Raw genomic sequence first — 24,560 nt, 5'->3', positions numbered from 1 at the left:
AGGAAATAAGTAGTGATGGTAATGGATTACTGAGGAGAGTTGACATCTTCTGTGATAGAACTTTCAGACGTTTTTATGCATGGAGAAAGTTCCCTTAAGGGGGAGAGGAGCTGCCTTTGCTTGCAAAGAAATCCCAGGGTAATTTCAAGTTCACAGGATTATTTGTCTATTCAAATGCCCTGTCTCATATCTCAGAGTCACATTTCTTTCAAATCAATGGCCTAATTTAGTGGAAGATATCTGCAATGTTTACAATCAAAACTTGGAGTTATGTCTCAGTCATAACTGTCCTGAAACGAGCTGACATACCAGTGTTCTAATTTTCACCCACCTATATTATGAGTTGGTATTTAAGACCTTTAACTTTTCATTTCCTTTGTATGTGCTTTCCATCATTATCACTTTTGTCATCACAGCATTGAAGGGCCATAGGTAATCCTCCAGGGTTTTGCTCTCTGTTTGTATTTCATAACATTTTACCACTAGTTGTTAATCTAGGTAATTGAATCTATTGCATATGAATTACTAGGGTAAGAAAGTAATTTGTGTTCTCCTTAAACATATGAGCAAGGTAATACTGGAGTCCCATTTCCTAGGATCACATTGGTACAAATTATCACTCAGCTTAAGCAAGAAAGCAGTGGCTTCAGCAATTGATTGATTTGAGTCTAATAAAAGTATTTTTAAATAATTGAGCGTGATTAAGGGAAGCCAATAGTCATAAACAAGTATCCCTTTTATGCCTAAAGGAGTAAAGGAAGTGAAATGGAGAAATTAGGTACTGGAACCAAGAGGGAAAATCTCTAGTTGTATGAGAGAGTCACTCAAAAGAAGCTGTAGTCTTGATTAGAAGAATGAAGCAGGACAATCCAGCAGGGAAGTGGTTGGCTGAATGAATAATCTCTGTTTGCTCTTTGATCTCCTTCCAGTATCTCTCATTGGCTGATGTCTACCCAAATCCAGAACTCAAGGAGGACCATTGATGTAGTCTGCAAATTCAGTCTTCCAGAGTCGGTAGAAGAATTAAGAGTGAGTCTGGAGAGAAAAGAGGAAACATCTAAGACATACTCCCATTTATTTAAATTTACTCTTTTACCTCTAAATAAGTAATTACCCTACAGAAAGGTCTTATACATCCTTTGTTTACCCTGTCTTCCAGATCACTGGTCCATTCTTTAATCTCCTCTAAGCTGGTATTTATTTTCTATAGTGTATATTTTTTTATTTCAGTTATTGAATTCTTCATCTCTGGTATTTATATTTTCTATCTCTTTGTTGAAAGTATCACTGAGATCCTCCACTCATCTGTAAGTATGATCATTACTTTGAATTATTAGGAATGTTGCTTATCTCCACTTATTTGTTGTAATTTTGTCCTCTTCTTTCATTTGGGACATATTCTTCTATTTCCTCAATTTTTCTAGCTCTGTGTTGTTTCTGTGTATTAGGAAATACAGCTGTGTGATAGCTGGAGTGCAGTAGCCCCAGTTCACCAGAGCCAGGTGCTTCAGGGCTGTCTCCTATGTGGGTGGCATATGCTTTTCTGTTATGGTTGAGCTGCATCTGCCTTCAGTCCAGTCAGTCGTGATTGCACACTTTGCCTGTTGTGGGCACACTAGGTAAGGTTTTGCCCCTGTGCTGCTACAGGGCCAATCTAGGGAAAGATTTATAGTTGGGTAGTGTCAGCAGTGAGACCAGAAGCCTGCCTGCAGCCCATCTGGCAGGCTGCAGTAGCACCAACCAGCAGTGCCTTCTCCCTGCATTGTCCCTTGAGAGGCTTTCTTTGTTGGGTAGAGCTTGCAGTCAGAACACATGCTTGCTTCCACCCCAGGACTGATTGGCAGGGGACTCTTTGTGCACTACTAGTCTGCTGGGACTGCAGGTGCATTGGTGTGTGTGTGTGGTTATTTTCCCCTCTCCCCAAGGCAGGGCACACTTTGGAGTGGTGCCAGTTTCTCCTGGGGTTGCTTGCAGGATGTGTTGGGCAGAAGTACTTTGGAGTGATGTTTGTCAAGGGGGCAAGTTGGATGGGACAGATCCTCAGGGGTGGGGCAACAGTGCTAACAAGATAGGTGGAGAGTGTTTGCACTGGTTCCCTCAAGTGTCCTGCTATCTGGGATGTAGGCAGTGGGGGCAGAGAAGTGGTACCCACTAGCACTTCTGTTCTTGGAGAAGTCTCCTAATAATCCCTGCCTCTCCAGAGCATGTTCTGAAATTAGTAAATCAATCTGCTTCGACCCCGGGCCCTTTTCAAACAGCTTCTTAGATGGTACTTCTCAGCTGGGTTATTTATTATCCTGTCTCTTTAAGGATGGGAATTCAGTTTCCTATTTTCTTCAGGCTCTCCCAGAGCTCAGCCTGCTGATTTTTTAAGTGCCAGGAGTTAAGCCCCACTGACTGTAAAAACTTCTGGAGTTAAGACCCACTGGTTTTCACAGCCAAATGTTATGGGGATTATCCTGTCAGTGCAGGCCCCCCATACCTGGAGTGCCTGGTATGGGGTCTAATCCTCTCGCGTCTCATGCTTGAGGTGTCCCTTCTATTTGTGTTAGTCTCCTTGGGGGTCTGATTTCCAACCATGTCTGTGGCCCTCCTACCCTTTTTTGATGTGGCTGCCTCTTTAGAATAAACTGTAGGAAAGCCTGAGCTGCCAGTCTTCAGGTCATTTTCAAGTTACTCGCACTGATATAGCTGTTATCTCAGTGTGTCCATGGGACAAGGTGAGTTCAGGATCCTGCCATTTTACCATCTTCCCAGAACTCCCCATGACTCATTTATCTTATGACTGGAAGTTGGTACTTTTTGAACTCCTTCACCATGTCCCTACCACCCAACGTTTGCTTCTGGCAACTACCAATCTCTTCTCTATATTTATGAGGTTTTTTTAAATGAATAGTTCACATACAACTGAGATATAAGGTATTTTTCTTTCTCTGTCTTATTTCACTTAGCATAATGTCCTTTAGGGCCATCCATGTTGCTGCAAATGGCAAGATTCCACTATTTTTGTAGCTGAATAACACTCCATTGTATACATATACCACATTTCCTTTATCCATTTATCTGTTCATTGACACTTAGGTGATTTCCATATCTGGTTAGTGTAAATAAATGCTACAGTAAACATGGGAAGGTGCATATATCTCTTGAAGTTAGGGTTTTCATTTCCTTTGAATAAATACCCAGAAGTGGAATTCCTAGATTGGGTGGTAGTTCTACTTTAATTTTTTGAGAAATCACCATGCTCTTTTCCATAGTGGTGGCACAAATTTACATTCTTACCAACAGTGCACAAGAATTTCCTTCTCTCCACATCCTCACCAACATTTGTTTCTTGTCTTTTTGATAATAGCTATTCAACAGGTCTGAGGTGATGTCTCACTGTGATACTGGTTTGAATTTCCCTGATGATTACTTATTTTGAGCATCTTTTCATGTGTCCTTGTTTATCTTTATGTCTTCTTCAAAAAACGTCTTTTCAGATCTTATGCTCATTTTTCAGTGGGATTGCTTTATGCTTTCGGTTTCTCTTTTGCTGTTATGTGAATACTTTATACATCTTGGATATTAGCCCCATAAGATATGATTTAAAAATGTTTCTTTTATTCAGTAGGTTGCCTTTTTGTTTAGTCGATGGTTTCCTTCGCTATGCAAGTTTTTACTGTGATATAGTCTCACTTCCTTATTTTTGCTTTTGTTTTGGTGTCAAATCCAAAAGGTCTATTATAAGACTAGTGTCAAGGAGCTGACTGTGCTTTCTTTTAGGAGTGTAATGGTCTCAGAGCTTAAGTTCTAGCACCTTAATTCATTTTGAGTTAATTTTTGTGTGGGGTATAATGTAGTGGTACAGTTTCATCCTTTTGCATATGGCTTTTCAGTTTATAAAAACCATTTATTGCCAAGATGGTGCTTTCCCCATTGTTTATTCTTGACTCCTTTATCATAAATTAATTGACCATGTATGTGTTGTTTTATTTCTGGGCTTTTATTTTGTTTCATTGATCTATGTGTCTGTTTTATGATGCCATATTTTTTACTACTATAGCTTTGTAATATAGTTCCAAATCATAGTGTGATGCTCCATCTTTGTTTTCTTAAGATTGTTTGGCTATTTTGAGGTCTTTTTTGGTTCCATAAAAGTTTTAGAACTGTTTATTCTATTGTGTGATAATTGCTATAGGGATTTTGATAGGGATGGCCTTAAATCTTAGATTGCCTTGGGTAGTATGGACATTGTAGCAATATTCTTCCACTCCACGAGCACAGATTATTCCATTTATTTGCACCTTTATTTATTTATTTAGTCTGTGTCTTAAAGCTTTCGGAGTATAGATCTTTTACTTCCTTGATTTAATTTGTCCCTAGGTATGTTATTCTTGATAAAACTGTACATGGGATTGGTTTCCTAGATTCTCTTTCTTATAGTTTGGCATAGAAAGGCAACTGAATTTTGTATATTCATTTCAGTATCCTGCAAGCTCAACTGATTTGTTCGTTAATTCTAACAGTTTTTTGGCAAAGTCTTCAGAGTTTTCTTTGTATAATGTACGCCATCTGTAAATAGTGACAGTTTTACTCCTTCCTTTCCAATTTGGATGGCTTTTATTTATTTTTATTACCTCATATCTCTCACTAGGACTTCCAATATTATCTTGAATGAAAGTAAACGTGGGCATCCTGTCTTGTTCCTGATCATAAAGAAAAAGCTTTCTGCTTTTTACTGTTGAGTATGATGGGAGCAGTGGACTTGTCATATATGGCCTTTATTATGTTGAGAGTTTTTATCATGATGTGGAATTTTATCACATGCTTTGTATCTATTGAGACGATCACAGTATTTTTATCCTTCTCTCACTTAATGTGTTATATTATGTTAATTGTTCTGTGGATGTTCAACCATCTGTACATTCATGTAAAAAATCCTACTTGATTATAATGAATGATCCTTTTAATGTATTGTTGAATTAGGGTTGCTTATATTTTATTGAGGATTTTTGCACCTATGTTCATTAGGTATATTGGCCTATACATTTCTTTTCTTGTGGCATTCTTACTTGGTTTTGGTATCAGAGAAATGCTTGCCTCATTGAATGAGTTTGGAAGTATTCCCTTCATTTTTATTTCTGGAAGAATTTGAGAAGAATTGGTATTAATTCTTCGAATGTATGGTAGAATCTACCAGTGAAGTTGTCTGGTGGCACCTGATGTTTGTTGGGAGGTTTTTGATTACTGATTTAATCTCCTTGCTAGTAGTCTGTTCAGATTTTCTATTTCTTCATTATTTAGTCTTGGTAGAGTATGTTTTCAGGATCAATCCAGCTGTTCTAGGTTGTCCAATTTGGTGGCATATACTTGTTCACAATAGTCTCATGTGATCCTTTACATACAGATACGTCAGTTATAATGTCTTCTGTTTCATTTCTGATTTTGAGTCCTCTTTTTTTTCTCGTTGAGATTACCTAAGGTTTATCAATTTTCTTTCTTTCCAATGACTAGCTCTTAGTTTTATTGATATTTCCTACTGTGTTTTCCTTTATTTTTTCTCTACCTTATTATTATTTTCCTTTTTCTACTACTTTTGCCTTTGTTCTTCCTTTTCTACTTCTGCAAGGTATAAAGTTAGGCTGTTTAAAGCATTTCTTGTTTCTTGAGGTAGGCATTTATCAACATGAACTTCCCTCTTACAACTGCTTTTGCTGCATCCCATAAGTTGTGTTATGTTGTTTTCCATTATCATTTGTCTCGCTGTATTTTTTATCTCTTTCAATGTCTTCTTTGACCCATTCGTTGTTCAGTAGCATGTTGTTTAATCTCCACATACTTAGTTTTCCAGTTTTCTTCTTGTAATTTGATGTCTAGTTTCATATCATTGTGGTTGGAAAAAATGCTTGATATGATTTCAGTTTTCTTTATCAGGACTTGTTTTGTGACCTAAAATAGGATTTGTCCTGGAGAAGGTTTCATGTGCAATTGAGAAGAATGTGTATTTTGTTACTTGTGGATGGAATGATCTGTATATGTTCAGTTCAGATTTGTTATTTAAGGCCAATGTTTTCTTATTGATTTTCTGTCTGGATGATCTATTTATTGATATAAGTGGAGTATTAAAATCACCTATTATAGTACTGTTACTCTCTTTGTATCTATTGATATTTACTTTATATATTTTGGTGCTACTATCAAAAGTGCATAAGTATTTACAAATATTATATTCCTGTTGGATAGCCCTTTTGTTATTATGAAATGACAAATCTTTGTCTCTGATTACAGTCTGTTTAAAATTTATTTTGTCTGAGATCACTGTAGATACATCAGCTGTTTATTTCCATTTGCATGGAATATGTTTTTTATCCCTTTATGTGTCCTTACATCTGAAGTGTGTCTCTTATAGGCATTATATAGTTCTGGTTTTCTATCCATTCAGCCACTCTTTATCTTTTAAATTGGAGAATTTAATCCATTCAATTTAATTATTGATACATATGTACTTATTTTCATTGTGTTGTTTTCTTGCTGATTTGTAATTCCTCTTTGTTCCCTTCTTGTCTCTTCCTTTGTGGTTTGATGACTTTCTTTAATGGTGTACTTAGAGACCTTTCTCTCTCTTTTGCATATTGTTTTCGCTTTGGGTTTTCAGTTGATGGCTTTATAAGTTTGAACACATTCTACAGCTGTATATGTTTACTCCTCTCTGTATTTTATGTTTTTGAGTTCACATTTTATATCTTTTTATCTTGTGCATCCCTCATATTACTGTAAAGTTATTTTTACTTCTGTCTTTTAACCCCCTCTTACCAGCATTTTGAATGATTAATGACCTACTTTTACTATATATTTACCTTTACCAGGTGAGATTATACATTCATATATTTTTCTGTTACTCATTAGTGCATGTTCTTTACTTAAAGAGATTGCTTTAAAATTCCTTGTAAGGCCAGCTTAATGCTGGTGAAGTCCTTCGGTTTTCACTTACCTGTAAAGTTCTTTATATCTCCTTGAATTATGAATGATAATCTTGCTGTATAATGTATTCTTTGTTAGAATTTTTTTCTTTGAGCACTTTGAGTATATCTTGCCACTATTTTTTGGTCTGCAAACTTTCTTCTGGAAACTTGAATGATTTTATGGAGTTTCCCTTGGATGTAACAAGCTGTTTTCTTTCTCTTTCTTTCTTTTTCTTTCTTTCTTTCTTTCTTTCTTTCTTTCTTTCTTTCTTTCTTTCTTTCTTTCTTTCTCTCTTTCTCTCTTTCTTTCTTTCTCTCTTTCTTTCTTTCTTTCTTTCTTTCTTTCTTTCTTTCTTTCTTTCTTTCTTTCAAGATTCTCTTAATCTTTCAACATTTTAATTATGTGTCTTAGCATGGGTTTCTCTGGGTTTTTCTTATTTGAAACTCTCTGGGATTTCTGGATCTAGATATCTGTTTTCTTCTCCAGGTTAGTAAAGTTTTCAGCCTTTATTTCTTCAGATAAATTTTTTGCCCTTTCTCTGTGTCTCTTCTTCTCAGTCCCCTGTAATGTGAGTGCTAGCCCAATTGATGTCTTAGTCCTTTAAGCTGTCACTACTTTTTTCCTTTTTCTGCTCTGATTGGGAGATTTCCACTGCCTTGTATTTGAGTTCACTAACTCTTCTTCGTCTAGTCTGCTGTCAGACCACTTCATTATATTTTCAGTTCCATTATTTTATTCTTCAACTCTGTAACTTCTATTTGGTACTCTATGATTTTATTATGTCTCTTTGTTGAAATTCTTATTGTGCTTATCTATTTTTCTCCCAAGCTCAGTGAGCATCTTTTTAACCATGACTTTGAACTCTATATCAGGTAAATTATTATATTTATTTCATGAAGGTTTTTTCTCGAGGTCTTATATTGTTTTTTCACTTGGAACATATTCCTCTGTTTCTTCAGTGTGCTTGACTTTGTGGTTTCTGTACATGAAATGAAACAGCAGGTTTTCTTAGTCTTGAAGAAGTGGTCTCTTTGTCAAGGATAAAACTTGCTTTTTAACCTTGCCCTAGCTCTTGGTTGTCATTCAAACCATTGTGTTTGTCCGAGTGGCCTGTTTATTTTTGTTTATTCCAATAAATTATCTCACAGTATTATATTAGTTTCAGTTGTAAAATATAGTGATTGAGGTATTTTATGCATTACTCATTACTAATCACAATAAACCTATTCTTAATGCCCTTCACCTATTTCACCCATCCCCTAACCCACCACACCTCTAGTAACCATCAGTTCTCTATATTTAAGAGTCTGTCTCTTTTTTTCTTTGTTTTGTTTCTTAAATTCCACATGAGTGAAATCATATGCATTTAACTTTCTCTGACTTATTTCACTTAGCATTATACCCTCTCGATCCATCCATGTTGTTGCAAACAGCAAGATTTCATTCTTTTTTATGGCTGAGTTATATTTCATTATGTGTGTGTGTGTATGTATGTACATACGTACACATATACATACATATATATACACACCCCATCTTCTTATCCATTCATCTATCCATGGACACTTGGGTTGCTTCCATAATTTGGCTATTGTAAATAATGCTACTGTAAACATAGGGATGCATATATCTTTTCAAATTAGTGTTTTTGTATTATTTGGGTAAATACTCAGTAGCAGAATTACTGGATTATATGGTAATTTTATTTGTAATTTTTTGAGGAACATCCAAACTGTTTTCCAGTGACTGCAACAGGTTGCATTCCCACCAACAGTGCATGAGGGTTCCTTTTTCTCTGCATTCATGCCAACAATTGTTATTTTCTTGTGTTTTCAATTTTAACCATTCTGACAGGTGTGACTTGATATCTCCTTGTGGTTTTGATTTTAATTTCCCTGATGATTAGTGATATTGAGCATCTTTTCATGTGTCTGTTGGCATCTGTATGTTTGTTCATGTTCTCCGCTGATTTTTTAATTGGATTATTTGGGGGGTTTTGGTGCTGATTTGTATAAGTTTTTTTTATATATTTTCCATACTAACCCCTTATCAGATATATTATTTGCAAATATCGTCTCCCATTCAGTAGGTTATCTTTTTGTTTTATTGACTGTTTCCTTTGCTATGCAGAAGCTTTTTATTTTGATGTAGTCTCAAAAGTTTAATTTTGCTTTTTTCCCTTGATTAGTAGACCTATCTAGAAAAATGATGCTATGGCCAGGGTCAGAGGAATTACTGTCTATGCTCTCTTCTAGGATTTTTATGGTTTGATGTCTCACATTTAGGTCCAAAAATTCCCTTTTGAGTTTATATTTGTGTATAGCATGAGAAAGTGGTCTAGTTTCATTATTTTGCATGTGGCTGTCCAGTTTTCCCAGCACCATTTGTTGAAGAGACTGTCTTTCCCAATGGATATTCTTTTCTCCTCTGTCAAAGATTAATTGACCATATAATTGTGAGTTTACTTCTGAGTTCTCTATTCTGTTCCACTGATATGTGGGTATATTTTTGTGATAGTATATTTTTGTGATAGTATATTTTTGTGACTGTCTTAACTATAGCTTTGTAGTACAGCTTTGAAAACTGGAATTGTGATCCCTCCAGTTTTGGCCTTCTTTTTCAAGATTGCTTGAGTTATTCAGGATCTTTTTGATTCCATACAAATTATTTGTTCTAGTTTTATGAACATTGTTGTTGGTATTCTGATAGGAATTGCATTAACTTTGTGAATTGCTTTGGGTAGTATAAACATTTTAACAATATTTATTCTTCCAATTCATGGACATGGAATATCTTTCCATTTGCTTATATTATCTTCAATTTCTCTAATCAGTATTTTATAGTTTTCAGAGTATATGCCTTTCACCTCCTTGGTTAAGTTTATTCCTAGGTATTTTTTTTTTTTGGTCTAATTATAAATGGAATTGTTTTCTTAATTTCTCTTCCTGCTACTTCATTATTGGTGTATAGAAATGCAACAAATTTTTGTGTATTGATTTTGTATCCTACGACCTTCCTGAATTCATTTATCAGTTTTAGAAGGTTTTTTGTTGTTGTTGTTGAATTCTTAGAGGTTTCTATATATAGTATCATGTCATCTGTAAATACTGAAGGTTTTACTTCCTAACTAATTTGGATCCTTTTACATCTTGATTGCTGTGGCTAGGACTTCTAGTACTACGTTGAATGAAAGTGGTGCAAGTGGATTTCTTTGTGTTTTTCCTAATCTTCGGGAAAAACCTCAGTTTTCCACCATTGGGTATGATGTTACTTTTGGGTTTTTCATATTTGGTCTTTATAATGTTAAGGTATGTTCTCTCTGAATCTACTTTGTTGAGTTTTTATCATGAATGGATGTTATACTTTGACACATGCTTTTTCTGCATCTATTTAAATGATAATATGGTTTTATCCTCTCTCTTACTGATGAGATATATTATTCTTAATTGCAAATGTTGAACCACACTTGCATCCTAGGAATAAATTCCATTTGATCATGGTGAATGATTTTTTAAAAATATATCGTTGGATTGGTTTGCTGATATTTTGTTGAGAATTTTTGCATCTGTGTTCATCAGAGATATTGGCCTGTGGTCCTCTTTTATTGTGGTGTCTTTATTTGGTTTGGGTATCAGGGTATTACTGGTCTCATAGAATGAATTTGGAAGCTTTCATTCCTTTTTAATTTCTGATAATTTGATAATGATAGGTATTCACTCTTCTTTAAATGTTTGGTAGAATTTACCTGTGAAGTTATCTGGTCCTGAACTTTTGTTTTTTGGGAGTTTTTGATTACTGATTCAACTTCATTGCTGATAATTGGTCTGTTCAACTTTTCTATTTCTTCCTTGTTCTGTTTTGAGAAGCTACATGTTTCTTTTCTTCTAGGTTGTCCGATTTGTTGGCATATAGACTTTCATAATATTCTCTTACAGTCCATTGTAGTTCTGTGGTTTGGGGTGTTATTTCTTGCTTTTTCATTTCCAATATTGAGTTCTTTCTTTCTTTTCTTTCATTTCTTTCATGTCTAAAACTTTGTCAACTTTGTTGATCTTTTCAATGAACCAATTCCTGGTTTCATTGATATGTTTTATTGCTTTCGTTTTGTTTTGTTTCTATTTCATTTGTTTCTTCTCTAATCTTTATTATTTCTTTCCTTCTACTGGTTTAGCATTTTGTTTGTTCTTCCTTTTCTAGCTCCTTTATATGTAAGGTTAGGTTGTACATTTTGAGATTTTTCTTGCTTCTTGAGGTAGGCCTGTTTTGCTATAAACCTCCCTCTTGGAGCCACTTTTGCTGCATTCCAAAGATTTTGGACCATTGTATTTTCATTTTCATTTGTCTCCATCTATTTTTTATTTCCTCTTTGAATTCTTGGTTGCCTTATTCATTGTTTAGTAGCATGATATTTAATCTCCATGTATTTGTGGGGTTTTGGGGTTGGTTTTTTTTTTTTTTTTTTTCAGATTTTTTCTTGTGGTTGATTTCCAGTTTCATAGCATTGTGATCAAAGAAGCTGCATTGTATAACTTTGATCTTTTTGAATTTGTTGAGGCTTGTTTTGTGGGTTAATATGTGATCTATTCTGGCAAATATTCCATGTGCCCTTGAAAAAATGTGTATTCTTCTGTTTGGGGATGGAACGTTTTGAATATATTTGTTAGATCCATCTGGTAAAGTATGTCATTTAAAGCTACTGTCTCCTTTTTTTGATTTTCTGTTAGTAATATCTATCCATTGAGGTAAGTGAGGTGTTAAAGTCCCCTATTATTTATCACTATTAATAAATAAATAATAAAACTGTTAACTTCCTTTATGTTTGTTAATAGCTGCTTTATGTATTTGGGTGCTCCCATATTGGATGGATAAATTTTTACAATTGCTCTTATCTTTACATTGGATTGTTTCCTTTATGATTATATAGTGTCCTTCTTTGTCTCTTGATACAGTCTTTGTTTTAAAGTCATTTTGCCCTATATAAGTATTGCTACCCCGGCTTCCTTTTCACTCCCATAGGCATGATAAATGTTTTCCCATCCCTTCACTTTCAATCTTCATGTGTCTTTAGGTCTGAAATAAATCTTTTGTAGGCAGCATATAGATGGGTCTTGCTTTTTTTTTTTTTTAATTTATCCCCTCCTCCTATGTCTTTTAATTAGAGAATTTAGTTGATTTACATTTAGATTATTGATAGGAACGTACTTATTGCCATTTTGTTACTTGTTTTATGGTTGTTTTTGTTGCTCTTTTCTATTTCTTGCTCCCTCCTCTCATGGTTTGCTGGCTTTCATTAGTGATATACTTGGATTTCTTTCTATTTTTTGCGTATCTACGACCAGTTTTCAATTTGTAGTTGTCATCAGGTTTATATATAACATCTTATGCGTATAGCAGTCTATATCAAGTTGATGGTCATTTAAGTTTGGACCCATTCTAAAAGCACTAAATTTTTATTCTTCTCCCTCATCCCGCATTTTAAGTATATTTAGTCATACTTTATATCTTTTATTTTGTGATCCCCTTTATTGATTTTTTTTGATATACTTAATTTTACTGCTTTTATGCTTCCTAATTTTCTTACTCCTGCTTGTGATCTTTCATTTATACTCAAAGAATCCCTTTAACATATTTTATAAGGCTATTTTAGTGATGAAGAATTCCTTTAGCTTTTGTTTGTCTATGAAACCCTTTATCTCTCCTTCTAGTCTGGATGATAATCTTGTTGGATAGAGTATTCTCAGCTTCAGGTTTTTCCCTTTCAGCACTTTGAGTATATCATGTCACTCACTTCTGGCCTGCAAAGTTGCTGCTGAAAAATCAGCTGATAGTGTTATAGTGTTATAGGGTTTCCCTTGTATGTAACTGTTTTCTCTTGCTGCTTTACAAATTCTCTTTATCACTAATTTTTGCCATTTCAATTACTATGTGTCTTGGAAGGGACGTCCTTGGGGTGATTTTATTGGGGGTTCTTTGTGCATCCTGGATCTGGATATCTGTTTCGTTCCTCAGATTCAGGACGTTTTCAGCTATTTACTTCTTCAGGTATATTTTCTTCCCCCCTTTTTCTTCTGGGATCCCTATGACATGAGTGTTATTACTGAGTTTCCTTAAGTCTAGTCTCATTTTTAAAAATTTTTTTCACGCTTGTTCTGCTTGATTGCTTTTATTTAGTCTCCTTCAGATTGCTGCTTGGTTTTTCTGTTTTCTCTAGTCTACTTTATTCAATTTACAATTTTTCTATTAAAGATTTTATTTATTCATTTCAGAGAGAGAGTGCGAGCAGGGAGGGGCAGTGGGAGAGGGAGAAAGAATACAAAGCAGACTCTATACTGAGCTCAGAGCCTGACTCGGGGCTCAGTCTCACAACTGTGAGATCACCACCTGAGCCAAAACCAAAAGTTGGATACTTAACCAACTGAGCCACCCAGATGCCCGCTCCTACAGTATTTTTAATTTCAGTTACTGAGTTCTTCATCATTAGTTGTTTTTTTTGTTTGCTTGTTTTGATTTTTACATTTTCTCTGTTTGTTTAAGTTTTCACTGGGGTCCTCCACTCTTTTCTCCAGTTGAGTGAGTATCTTTATGAACATTCAAATTTTTTTCTCAGGCACATTACTTATCTCTGTTTTGTTTATCTCTCTTGCTGTGATTTTGTCATGATCTTTCATTTGGGACACATTCCTCTGTCTCATTTTGTCAGGGGAGGATCTCAGCTCCTAGATTCAGGCTGATATAAGCCAGACCTGAGGTAGCAGTTTATGAAGTATGCAAATATATATAATCCTTTGGGACTGCAAGCATGAGCCCCACTGGCCACCAGAGCTAAGTGTTCTGGAGTTGTTCCCTGTGAAACAGTCATGAAAATTGGGGCTTGAGGGAATTGCTCCTCAGGCTGAAGCTCCTGAGTAAGAGAACTGGCTTATTTCACAAGAAGACTTACATGGGCATTTCATCCTTCTGTCTTGAAGATGGCCTGTCAAGAACTGTCTCTCCAATTAGTTACAGCCTCTAGGACCCAGGAACGCAATTCCCCATTGGCCTCTAAAGCCAGGCAATTATTGGGTATCCCCTGAGCTGTAGCTACAAAAACTAGAGCACTAGACATAAAAACCAGGTCACCTCTGGGAAATGGTGGCACTATGGAACAATGGCAGAGGGAGAGTGCTCAGACGGCAACTGCTGGTTGGAGCAAGGCAGTGGGCGAGCGTAAAGATGGCTCTCTGGGGTAAGGGTCAAGGGGGAAAGCCTAGGATTTGGGGGAAAAAAGATGGTGTGCATAGATGGTGCCCACTAGTCTTCATCTCTGGAGATTTTCCCAGAAGACCCCTAGATGCTAACTTAGATGCATGCCCATCAGGTTGATGCTTTATGATTAGCAACTGAGCTGTTTTCACAAAGTGTGGGCCTGATTAGCTGCTTCTGAACTGGGCTCTGGGGTGAGTGACTCCAAGTATGGGTGTCCTTTAAGAGCCATTTCTCAGATCACGATGCCCTTCTGGGCATCCTTGAAGTAAGCCCTGTTTGTTTACAAAGCTAGATGTTTTGGGAGCTGTCTCTCAGTTGGGGTTCTTAAAAATTGGGATGGCTGATATGGGGTTCAGACCCTTCACTCTATGGAAGCAGCTCTGGGGTTTTAGTTCCCCCTTGTACTACAGGTGGGGGTTGGGGCACCCGGGTGGCTTAGTTGGTTAAGCCTCTGACTCTTGATTTTGGCTCCGATCATGATCTCAGGATCAAGAGATTGAGCCCTGCATCAGGCTCCGTGCTCAACATGGAGACTGCTTAAGATTCTCTCCCTCTCCCTCCACCTCCCCTTTCAAAAAAAAAAAAAAAAAAGTAGCTGGGGTTTATGGTGGAATTTTGTCCCAGCTTCTTTGATGTGTTTTTTTCTGGTATGCTCAATGTGTAATTGTTGCCTAGCTAGTTTTTAGGGTTTTTTCAGAAGAAATTATTCTACATGTAGCTGTAGATTCAATGTGTCAGTGGGGGAGAAGGCGAATTCAGGATCTTCCTATGTCGCCATCTTGAATGGGCAACATCAGTGTTTTGATTTCCTACCTGATTAACTTATTAAATTCTCTTACTAGTTGTAATTGTTTATAGACTTTCTTTGCCATATCCGTCAAGACAAATTTCCATCTATAAATAATTTTTTTTCTGATTTCACAATCTTTCACAACTTTTTCTTCCATTTTTGTTGTTTTTTTCACCACTTCTTTAATCTGGTCTTTATTCAAAATGAGCTGCCCAAAATTATTTGACCTTTATGGAATAAATTAAGTTTTTGCAGCATGTTTTTTTTTTTTTTTTTTTTCTGTGGTGGGTTTTTTCTGCTGGCATCTGTTCAGCTGCTAGTTTCTTGGCAGCCGCAACCTTTTTTCCCACCAAAGAGTTCTGCCTCCCTTTCTTCCCTACCCCTGGTTACTTGCCTAGAACCCCCTTCTTATCTGATTTGGCTTCTAGTGCTGCTGCAGATTTATCCACCTGGAGCTTCCGATTCTTGACCTGGTGAAGAATGTTGTTCTAGTTTATGGTCTTTAAATATGAGTTTAGCTTCAACATCATTCTCAGGTTTTTCAGTGGATTCTTCTTTAGGACTCTATAATGAAACTTTTTGTGTTATTCTAAGAGGGATCTTTGGATCTCTGTGATTTTTAAGATTCTGTTAAGGTCTGTATTGAAAACTGTGTGCATGGAAATTGTTATTTACTCTTGAGAGTAAATCATCTATCTTAGAGAAAGAACTTTTAATCCAAATGTAGAAACATTCCACATCCCCACCAGGAGCAAGTTTCAAAATGTTCAGTTTGTTTACATGAAGCAGAGTAATTCCTGGTATGTTTCTGAAGACCTTGATGACACTTGTCCTTTTTATTGGTGGTTCAGAGCCTGCTGCTCTGCATACAATCACCACTTTTTATTTTGCTTTTGCAGCTTTTGTTTGCTGAGAGGCATGGAACTTTATGATATCATCCTAGGCCCTAAGTCTCTTAAGTGAAGTAGATTCCTTAGTCATCTCTTAGCTTTCAACTTTATTTTCAACTATCAAAGGAAGTTCAGGAACTTTCTCAATATAATGACCTTTAGATATGACCAGCACTGGTAAGGCCAAAGCAGCCAGGGCAGAGCAAAAGACATAACACTTCCATGTTGTGTTCATTCTGTGTTTCCAATGGTGTGAGGTTTTGGCTGGCACAAACATGGGGTCTCGCAGCACTTAACTCCAAAAACACCCTGGGCAGAACTGTGAGTCACACCGTATTGAATTCTGGGAATTCAAGCCACACTCTGTTCATACCCCAACACCCAGCACTGGTTTGATGGCCTGCTAATTGACTGGCAGCATAGTGCTCTCTGTTTTCGTTGCACAAGTTGAACAAAGTTCATGATATATGGTCAAATGGAAGCCTTGAACACAGCAGGCAGTTGCATTTTTTGCCAGATAACTACCGTTTTTGGAGTAATTATCAATGGTTGATATCAATGGTTGCCCCACACCATAGTGGGGAAAAGAAGGAAGACTACACTCCCCTCAACCCAATAATTCCCACAGGAAAAGCTGCCCCCTATCTTACTAAGCTAAATAGAACTTCTTCTTTTCCTTTTTTTTTTTTTTAGATTTTATTTATTTATTTGAGAGAGAGAGTGCACATGCAACAGAGAGAGAAGGAGAAGCAGGTTTCCTATTGAGCAGAGAGCCCAACACAGGGCTCTATACCAGGACCCTGGGATTATGACCTGAACCAAAGGCAGATGCTTAACTAACTGAGCCAGCCAGGTACCCCTGGCTAGAACTTCTTAAATATGTACTAAAAACAAGTGATATCAGGATTCCTCACTTTATTTTTTATTTAAATTTAACATTTTAATATTTCATTATAGTATATGAAGAATACTGTTTTATAAAAACATATTATCAGGTATCTAACTTATCTATTGTCGCATAACAAGTTACTTTAAAAATTAGTGCCTCAACACTGTTGCCACCTCCTTCCTCTGCCACTGCTGGTGTGAAGTGTGCTTGTGTGCTCTTTCGGTGCACAGCAGGTGCTTCTTTATGAAACAGCAGCGAAGGACACCCGAGCACTTGCCATGGCCTACAAAAAGGCAAAGGAAGGAGTCCAGACTGAGAATAGTGATGATATCAATTTGAAGTTGATGGGGCAGGATGGTTCTGTGGTGCAGTTTAAGATTAAGAGGCATACATTACTTAGTAAACTAATGAAAGCCTATTATGAATGACAGGGTTTGTCAATGAGGCTGATCAGATTCTGATTTCATGGGCAGCCAATCAATGAAAGAGACCTACCTGCACAGTTGGAAATGGAGGATGGAGATACAATTGATGCGTTCCTGCAGCAGACAGGAGGTGTCTACTAAAAAGGGAAACTGCTACTTTACTCTAGAACCCCTTCCTCCAGACCAAGGAAACATTCTCAATTAGGAAACCACAATTTGGTTCCACCACATTCTAACTTACTTCAGTGTAGTTTTTTTTCTCTATTCTTTCATTTTTTCCCGTTCCCCATTCCTTTATTGTACATGAAGGAAGTGTGTATGTGCACAAGCATGTTGTTTTTTCTTAAAGTAAATGGCCAATGATATGTTTTGATCAACATCAAAAGGAGATGGGATGACCTAAAAATACTGGTTCTGTGAAAATACCCTCTTTCTCCATTAGTGGCACTCTCATTCAGCTCTTATCTTTATATTCCAGTAAGTTATTTTGCTCTGTTTAACAACAACAAAAACAACAACATAAAAATCCTTGCCCACCTTGTTCAGTTGAAGAATTTTAATGTTTTTCATTTATCATTGTAAAACCAAGGACAATTTTATAACTTTTTTGTACGTATCTATCACATGTAGGGCAATCTGTCTTTAAGGATAAATTACTCTAAAAAAAAATGAATTCCAGGTAGTTTTCCCTTCACGTCAAGCATCTTATTTAAATAAACTTCTTATTTAATATGAAAAAAATCAATATCTCAAAATAACAATAAAGCATATTATATTACCTGTGGGTGAGTTATGAATCTTGGTGCACCTTAGGACTATGATTTTGGCTTGCGGTTATCTCACGAAGATGTATTCAAAATGTCAGCCATGGGTATGGGTAAAATGTCAATCAGGGCTCTAGTCATCTAGATTGGAGTTGGAGTATCAGCTTCCAAAATGGCCAACGCATATGGCTGGCAAGTAGGTGCTTGTTAGATGGAGACTTTAGATCCTTTCCACATGGACTTCTCTGTAAGGTTGCTTGAATGTCCTCACAACATAAAAGCTGGCTTCCCTTAGAGTGAGCAATCCAAGAGACAAGAAAGCAGGAGTCAAGATGTTTTCATGACAACCCACAAATCACATACTGTTATTTCTACAATATCTTATTGCAGCCCAATACAATAAGGGTTATTACATGAGTGCATGAGCACCAGAAGGTAGGGCTCAGGGACGCCTGGCTGGCTCAGTTAATTGAGTGTCTGTCTTCAGCTCTGGTCATAGTCCTGGGGTCCTGCGGTCAAGCCCCATCTCAGGCTCTCTGCTCAGTTGGAAGCCTGCTTCTTCCTCTGCCTGCTGCTCCCCCTGCTTGTGTTCTCTCTCTCTCTCAAATAAATCTTAAAAAAAAAAGAAAAGAAAAAAAGAAGATAGGGATCATTGGAGACCATTTTAGAGACTAAATGCTATATCAAATTAGTATCTTCTATTAATAGTTTTGTCCTATTTTATCAAATTCTTTATCAGCATTTGAGGTGATCATGAGATTTTCTTTAAAATGTAAATGCAATTAATTACTTTAGTTGATTAATGATCAGCAAATCTTATATTCTTAGATATATCCCAAAACTGTATGATATAAAATACATATTTGAAACTACTCTAGAGTATTTGCTAGAACTAACAAAGCCATCTGGGCCAGTTATTTCTTTTATAGCTAAATACTACTATGTTTTTAATATTAAGAAATCTGTTCAGGTTTTCAATTTCTTTTTTTCTTAAAGTTTTAAGTTGCCTATTATGTTCTCGTAAAGTTGATGATGTTATTCCCATTACTTTTCACTCTCTATACCATGCAATATATCCCTCTTTTCATTCTAGATATTCTTTATAATTTTTTTCTTTTTTCTTTTTCTTTATAATTTTTCTTTTTCTCTTGATCTCTTTCAAGAAGATAATCTGTTTTTCATTAGTTTCAAAAACACAACCTTTGACATTGTTGATCCTCTATTTCATTTTCCCTTCCAAATTTCCAAATCTATTTGACGTTTGGTCTTCATAATTATAATTGTGGTCATACATGCTTTTCTATGCATGATATAAGTGTGTATTCTTTACTTGATGCCTACAGTTTTCCATAATTTGTAACTAAGTCACAAATTTATCTTTTATCTGTTTAATTGACAATTTGCTGGAAGAGATCTTCCACTATAACAGGGAATCATATCACATTATAGTTTAGTTTTTTAAAAATATATTTGAAGCTATATTAACATATTCTAATTAATGACCTAATATTACAGTTTTTGCAAAGTTAAACTTTTCATTATTATATAAAAACCATTTAAGCTTAGACTTAATTCATAGAAAGGTGAAATGTGGTCTTTTCAGACGTGAAAAGACAAAGTTTGCCTCTTAGCATCTCTTCAAGGAAATTACTTGAGTTGTTCATCATCAAAATAATAAAGTAATCCAAGAGAAGGAAGTCCCGGGACCTAAAAAACGTGGATCCACCCAGATAAATAATAAAGGGAAGTCCTGGAAGGAGATCTCTATTTAAAAAACAAAACAAAAAAACCTAAGTACAACCGGTTTGGATTGTAGAAAGAGAATGAACTCAGAGTTTGGTAACTAGGGAAAAGTCTTTATAGCACAAAATGTATATTTATGAGGTTAAAAGTTTGTCTATGATAAAGACACAAAACGCAAGAGGAGAGGAGCAACAAGACACTCCAAGGAGGGAGGTGGGGAAACTGGATGAGAAAGAATTTGTCCAAATATGAAGCAAAACAAAAAAAGCATACTTTTAAGTACCTGATAAGTCATCTATTTAAGTCATCACTAGATGCCTACTGAAGAAAATATAATCCAGTATGCCACTTGGTCAACTAGAGCACAATTTTTATTTAGTCATTAAAAATGTTTGGCATATGGATGAGGGCAGTTAGAGAAGTGTTAATATGCTTATTGTAAAAAAATAAGGAATCAAAAGATTGCCGTTGAAGATACAGAGGTCTGTATATGTTTTTACATTTAAAATGGAAAGGACAGACTATCTAAAATGTAAATATGAAAAACTGAAGAAACTACCTGTGAGCTGCATAGTCGTCTTTCATATCATGATATCAATAGCTACTTTCTACAGTTAATAAATCAATAGTGATGTATTTTCTGGAATTATGGAAATACGCATTTATGTCTGGGAGGCTGATGAAATTACTCAAGAACTTCCATGTGTTTGTAGTCAGCTGCAACATCTCACATTGAGGGTAAGAGCTAAGTACTCCCTGTCCTGTAAATAAAAGGGTGGGCCACTTTGTGGCATCCTTTATGTTGTCCTTCTAAGATATACTTGTCAAAAATGTCCCTCTTCAAAGTAAGATTTGAACGCTCTGACTAGATGCTGGTTGTGGGGGAATCTGCTAGGCCATGCTCATCTGAAGAAGAGGGAGTTTCTTGGCAATTCCAGGCCAGCATGCTTGCCAGCTATTGGGGGGAAAGTAACCAACACTCAAACCAAAACAATAATTGAAAACCTCAACTTTGGGGAACTGTACCAGTGAGCAGACAAAAGACCAGTTGGAAGCTAAGGAGCATGTTCTGCAGCGACTGCCAGAAGCCCAGAGGATTTCGAGGCCTTGCCTTTATGACCCAGTTGCTGCTTGCTATTAGTGTTGGGCTGGCATGAAAGTATGGCAGCAACGGGGACGCTGGCTTTTGTAATCTATAAACCCATGGTTTGCTAGTGAGCAGAATGGTGACGGAGTCTAATCATAATTTTCAGCTCATGGTGGGGGTGTGGGTGGTTGAATCCTTTAGGATAATATAAACCCAACCACCATGAGCTGAGTATAGCTTTGAAGAAAATTCTTGACGTGAAGCAATTACAGCATCTTGGTGATGTCTAAGAAGGAATTCACTGAAAAGCTAAACTAACAGGCATTTATTTGGGCAATTAGAATTGCAGTTTGGGAGACACAGGCTCAGGTAGAAACTTGATTCATGTTCTAAGGGAAACAGATTGAGCAAAGTTATAAAGGCAAAAAAGTTTTAAGTGCAGTTCTCATTTAGGTCTTCTGTGCAAAACAAGGATTAAAACTAGGTTAACTGGGATTACTTTGGTTGATATGCAAATGGTGGATCAAAACTTGTTAAACTGCATTGGCTCCTTTCAAAGTGAAGAATATGAGTGATTCAGTGTCATGGTGAGAAGAAAGTTAAGTTCAGGCTGAGGACTTGTGTCTGGCAAAGAGTTGATAATTCCTCCTTTCTTATGGCCTCCTGACCCCATTTTTAAAAAGAGATTCTCTTAGCTAGGCTTGATTGCTCAGTTTTGAAACCTTCTATACATTTCCCTTTTGTGGTCAAGGTCTTTCTTAACAAGAAAGCAGCCATAATCAGTCCTTCGGTTTGGGCCCCACTGCACTGCCAGCAGGGTTAGTACCTGCTCTGGGTCCATCATGTTCTTCAGAACGGAGACTCTCATATGCTTACACTCTATCTCTAAGCCTGTTGTGGGCGAGTCCTAGGACCACATCTGAGAAAGAAGGAGACCTTTTAGGGAGAGGGACTTTAGGCTGTGGTTAAAGTTTACTTTTTTGTTGTCAAAGTGTAGGTCTGATTAATACTTTTTACGTTCCAACCATTCCTTTGACATTTTGAGTAGCAAAATTTGAAAGTACTGACATTTGAGTAGTGAACTACAAACAGCTTAAATATAACAATTAAGACACAGGTTATGATAATGGTTAATAGTACGACTTGTAAACCCAAACACAAAAGAGCTCCAAGCCCCAAGAGAGCCAACTAAAAATCTTAGCCAATGTAAAGTTAAACCATCCTGGGGAAAATTGTGAATATATCTTTAGGGACTTGACCAATTTAAATAGCTTAATAGTTTTTAGTTCCACCTTTTGTGAAGTGACAGCAAGCAGTGTTTTCTATTGCATAGGCTCCTCCTGGGGCAGCTAGAGGGTTATCTGAAACTATTCTGTTGTCTAGTGTAATATACTATAACTAGTATAGGGAGTCTAGGGGCCTCTGGTGGGCTCTAACGGTTCTAGCAATGGACAAGACAATTCTATTTACAGTTTGAGATTTCTCATCATAAATTCTAGAGCACTGCCCCCTCACCCCGTTGCCTATGTCTGCCCAAGAGAAAAGGATTTTGATAAGATAATTGCCTTTGACTCCAGAAAATAAACCTGGGAGGTGACAACCTTGACTGTGACTGTAAGAGCCATCCTCATATTCTGAGGGATCTTTATATGGGTAATAGAATGCTGAGGGCCCTCTTTTTTGAGCTATGAGTACCTTGAGATTGTTTTGTAACCAATTTTAGGAAAAAGGGCAGCCTAAAAAGCAAGTAAGACCAAGTTCCCTCTAGTTGTCAAGGCATGTGTAGGCCCAAGGTTAATAACCATAGCCACAAACAAAAATATATCCTTTAGGGGTACCAGATTGGTTTTAGAAATTGAGGGATTGGTTAGTAGGTAGGGAAGTTGTAATATTGAAAGGATGGTAAAGGTAGGATATAGTGTGTTAATCATTTAAAATGGTGATGGCGGTGGATGTATAAATACAGGGTCGGTCCTGAGTCTTGGGAAAGCAGTCTATCCAGATGTTATCTTCTGATCCTCATTAATTTGAATCGGAGGAATCTAGTGTCTGTAAAGGACCAGGATCACGTGTCGGGTGGAGCCTTCTTTAGCTGTGAGATGTGTACCCAAGGCTCAATATTTTTTTTAGTTGTACAGCATGGTTAGTGGTCTGGAGCATTTGGTAAGGTCCCTTCCAACAGGGCTTGAGGGCTATCTTTCTCTGATAACATCTCTAGGATACCCAGTCACCAGGCTCCAGATTGGGAGCAACAGGGTCCTTTGAATTGGTACCCTGGAAGCCTTTCTTAACCTGCTGGTGATTGAGCATAAGGTATTAGAGACTTTCAGTAGCAGGTCATACTAAAATAAGACAATAAAGAATCAGCAGAGGTTTGGAATAAGGATTCCAAGAAGTTTGCAAAGTTTCTGTTAGAGCTTGTATAATTTGCCCAGTGAAGTGGGTGCTTCAACCACTGGAGGTTATGGAAGGTACACCCCAAGGGGGAAACATTTTATAACAATTTTTGTTCCATTGTGAGGGCATCAGCCTTGCAGCAGGGAAAAGTTTCAACCCATCTGGAAAACATAACAAATAAGAGCATGTTGGTAGCCCATACTAAGTGGTAGTTGAATGAAGTCCAGCTACAGGTGTTCAAAGGGTCTAAAAAGAGGTCTGAAGGCTCTGGAAGCAAAAACAGTTTTTCTGGGATTATAGACCTAAGATATTAGATCTTCTGGTAGACTGTTTTTGTAACTTTGTAGAAGTCTCATTACCAGCGTCTATATTTATAATTTGAATCATTTTAAATGCACTATGGTGTGTGAAGGAATAGAACAACTGAAAAATGGGGTTAATTAGGAAGCCAGGAAGAATGAGGCAGCTATCTTGGGTTTCCCATAGCCCTGACTGTCCCTTAATTCATAGTCACTGTTTTTCCATCTTAATTTCTGATTTAGGAGTGAACTATTGCCATGTTACAAGGACATCAGGATAGCAGAAGTCTGGTAACGAGGGACCATATTTCGTAGAAGCAGAAAGGACTTTATGCATATGTGCCAGTCTTATAAATATAGTATAAAGAAGGGTCAGTGTTACTTCTTTGACAATGTTTCCCATGTAATTTACATATCAAATAAGCCTAATTAGATTAATAAATCCTTTGGAATATTCCAGAGCAAAAAGACTTCATTTAGATTTGGAGAAGTTTGTCAAAAATACCTTTTAAAGGGGCGCCTGGGTAGCGCAGTCGTTAAAGCGTCTGCCTTCGGCTCAGGGCGCGATGTTATGGGATCGAGCCCCACATCAGGCTCCTCTGCTATGAGCCTGCTTCTTCCTCTCTCACTCGCCTGCTGTGTTCCCTCTCTCGCTGGCTGTCTCTCTGTCACATAAATAAATAAAATCTTAAAAAAAAAATACCTTTTAAAGATTTTATAGCGCTTGCCTAAATAGGATCACAGGTCATTATGAAACTTAATATGTAGAAGTTAAAGAAACTTTCATAATCTTATCAGAAACAGACCAAAACTCTAAGAAAACTTTGTCCTTTTAAAAGAAAACTAAATTCTAATTTTGTATCAGCGTATGATACTAAAACTCATTTTTAAATAACTTTTTTAATTCTTAGCGAGCTTGACCACAAATTAAAATTCCTTTTTAAAGATTACTTTTGTGCAATCCTTCCTCAACTTTTTCCCCCTACATTCTGATTTTTGTCCTGTTTGTTGTTGTTGTTGTTGTTTTTCCTTAAAAAACCAGACGCACTTTAGGAAAACATTACTTTCAAAAGAAACACGTCTCAA

The 24,560-nt window shown here is 36.6% G+C and overlaps 1 protein-coding gene and 1 pseudogene across 3 annotated transcripts in view; both read left to right on the top strand.

The window, feature by feature from the left end:
- The window catches only part of LOC123782474 (uncharacterized), a 604,024-nt gene that overhangs the window by 500,711 nt on the left and 78,753 nt on the right, over positions 1–24,560 (top strand). For 2 of the 3 annotated variants that reach the window (XM_087859014.1, XM_087858990.1), the window contains one exon: positions 930–7,238. The exons of the other annotated variant lie outside the window; for it this stretch is intronic. The gene's annotated coding sequence lies outside the window, so the exon portion shown is untranslated. Of the gene's footprint in view, positions 1–929; positions 7,239–24,560 lie in introns of those variants that run through there. 3 annotated transcript variants of the gene reach the window in all.
- Positions 7,264–24,160, top strand: LOC148110719 (small ubiquitin-related modifier 2 pseudogene; annotated as a pseudogene).

This window comes from Ursus americanus, chromosome 1 (genome assembly GCF_024610735.1).
Source record: "Ursus americanus isolate L20-20 chromosome 1, mUrsAme1.1.p, whole genome shotgun sequence".
NCBI lineage: Eukaryota > Metazoa > Chordata > Mammalia > Carnivora > Ursidae > Ursus > Ursus americanus.
The sequence above is the reverse complement of the archived record's forward strand: the minus strand, read 5'-3'. Positions and strand labels throughout refer to the sequence as shown.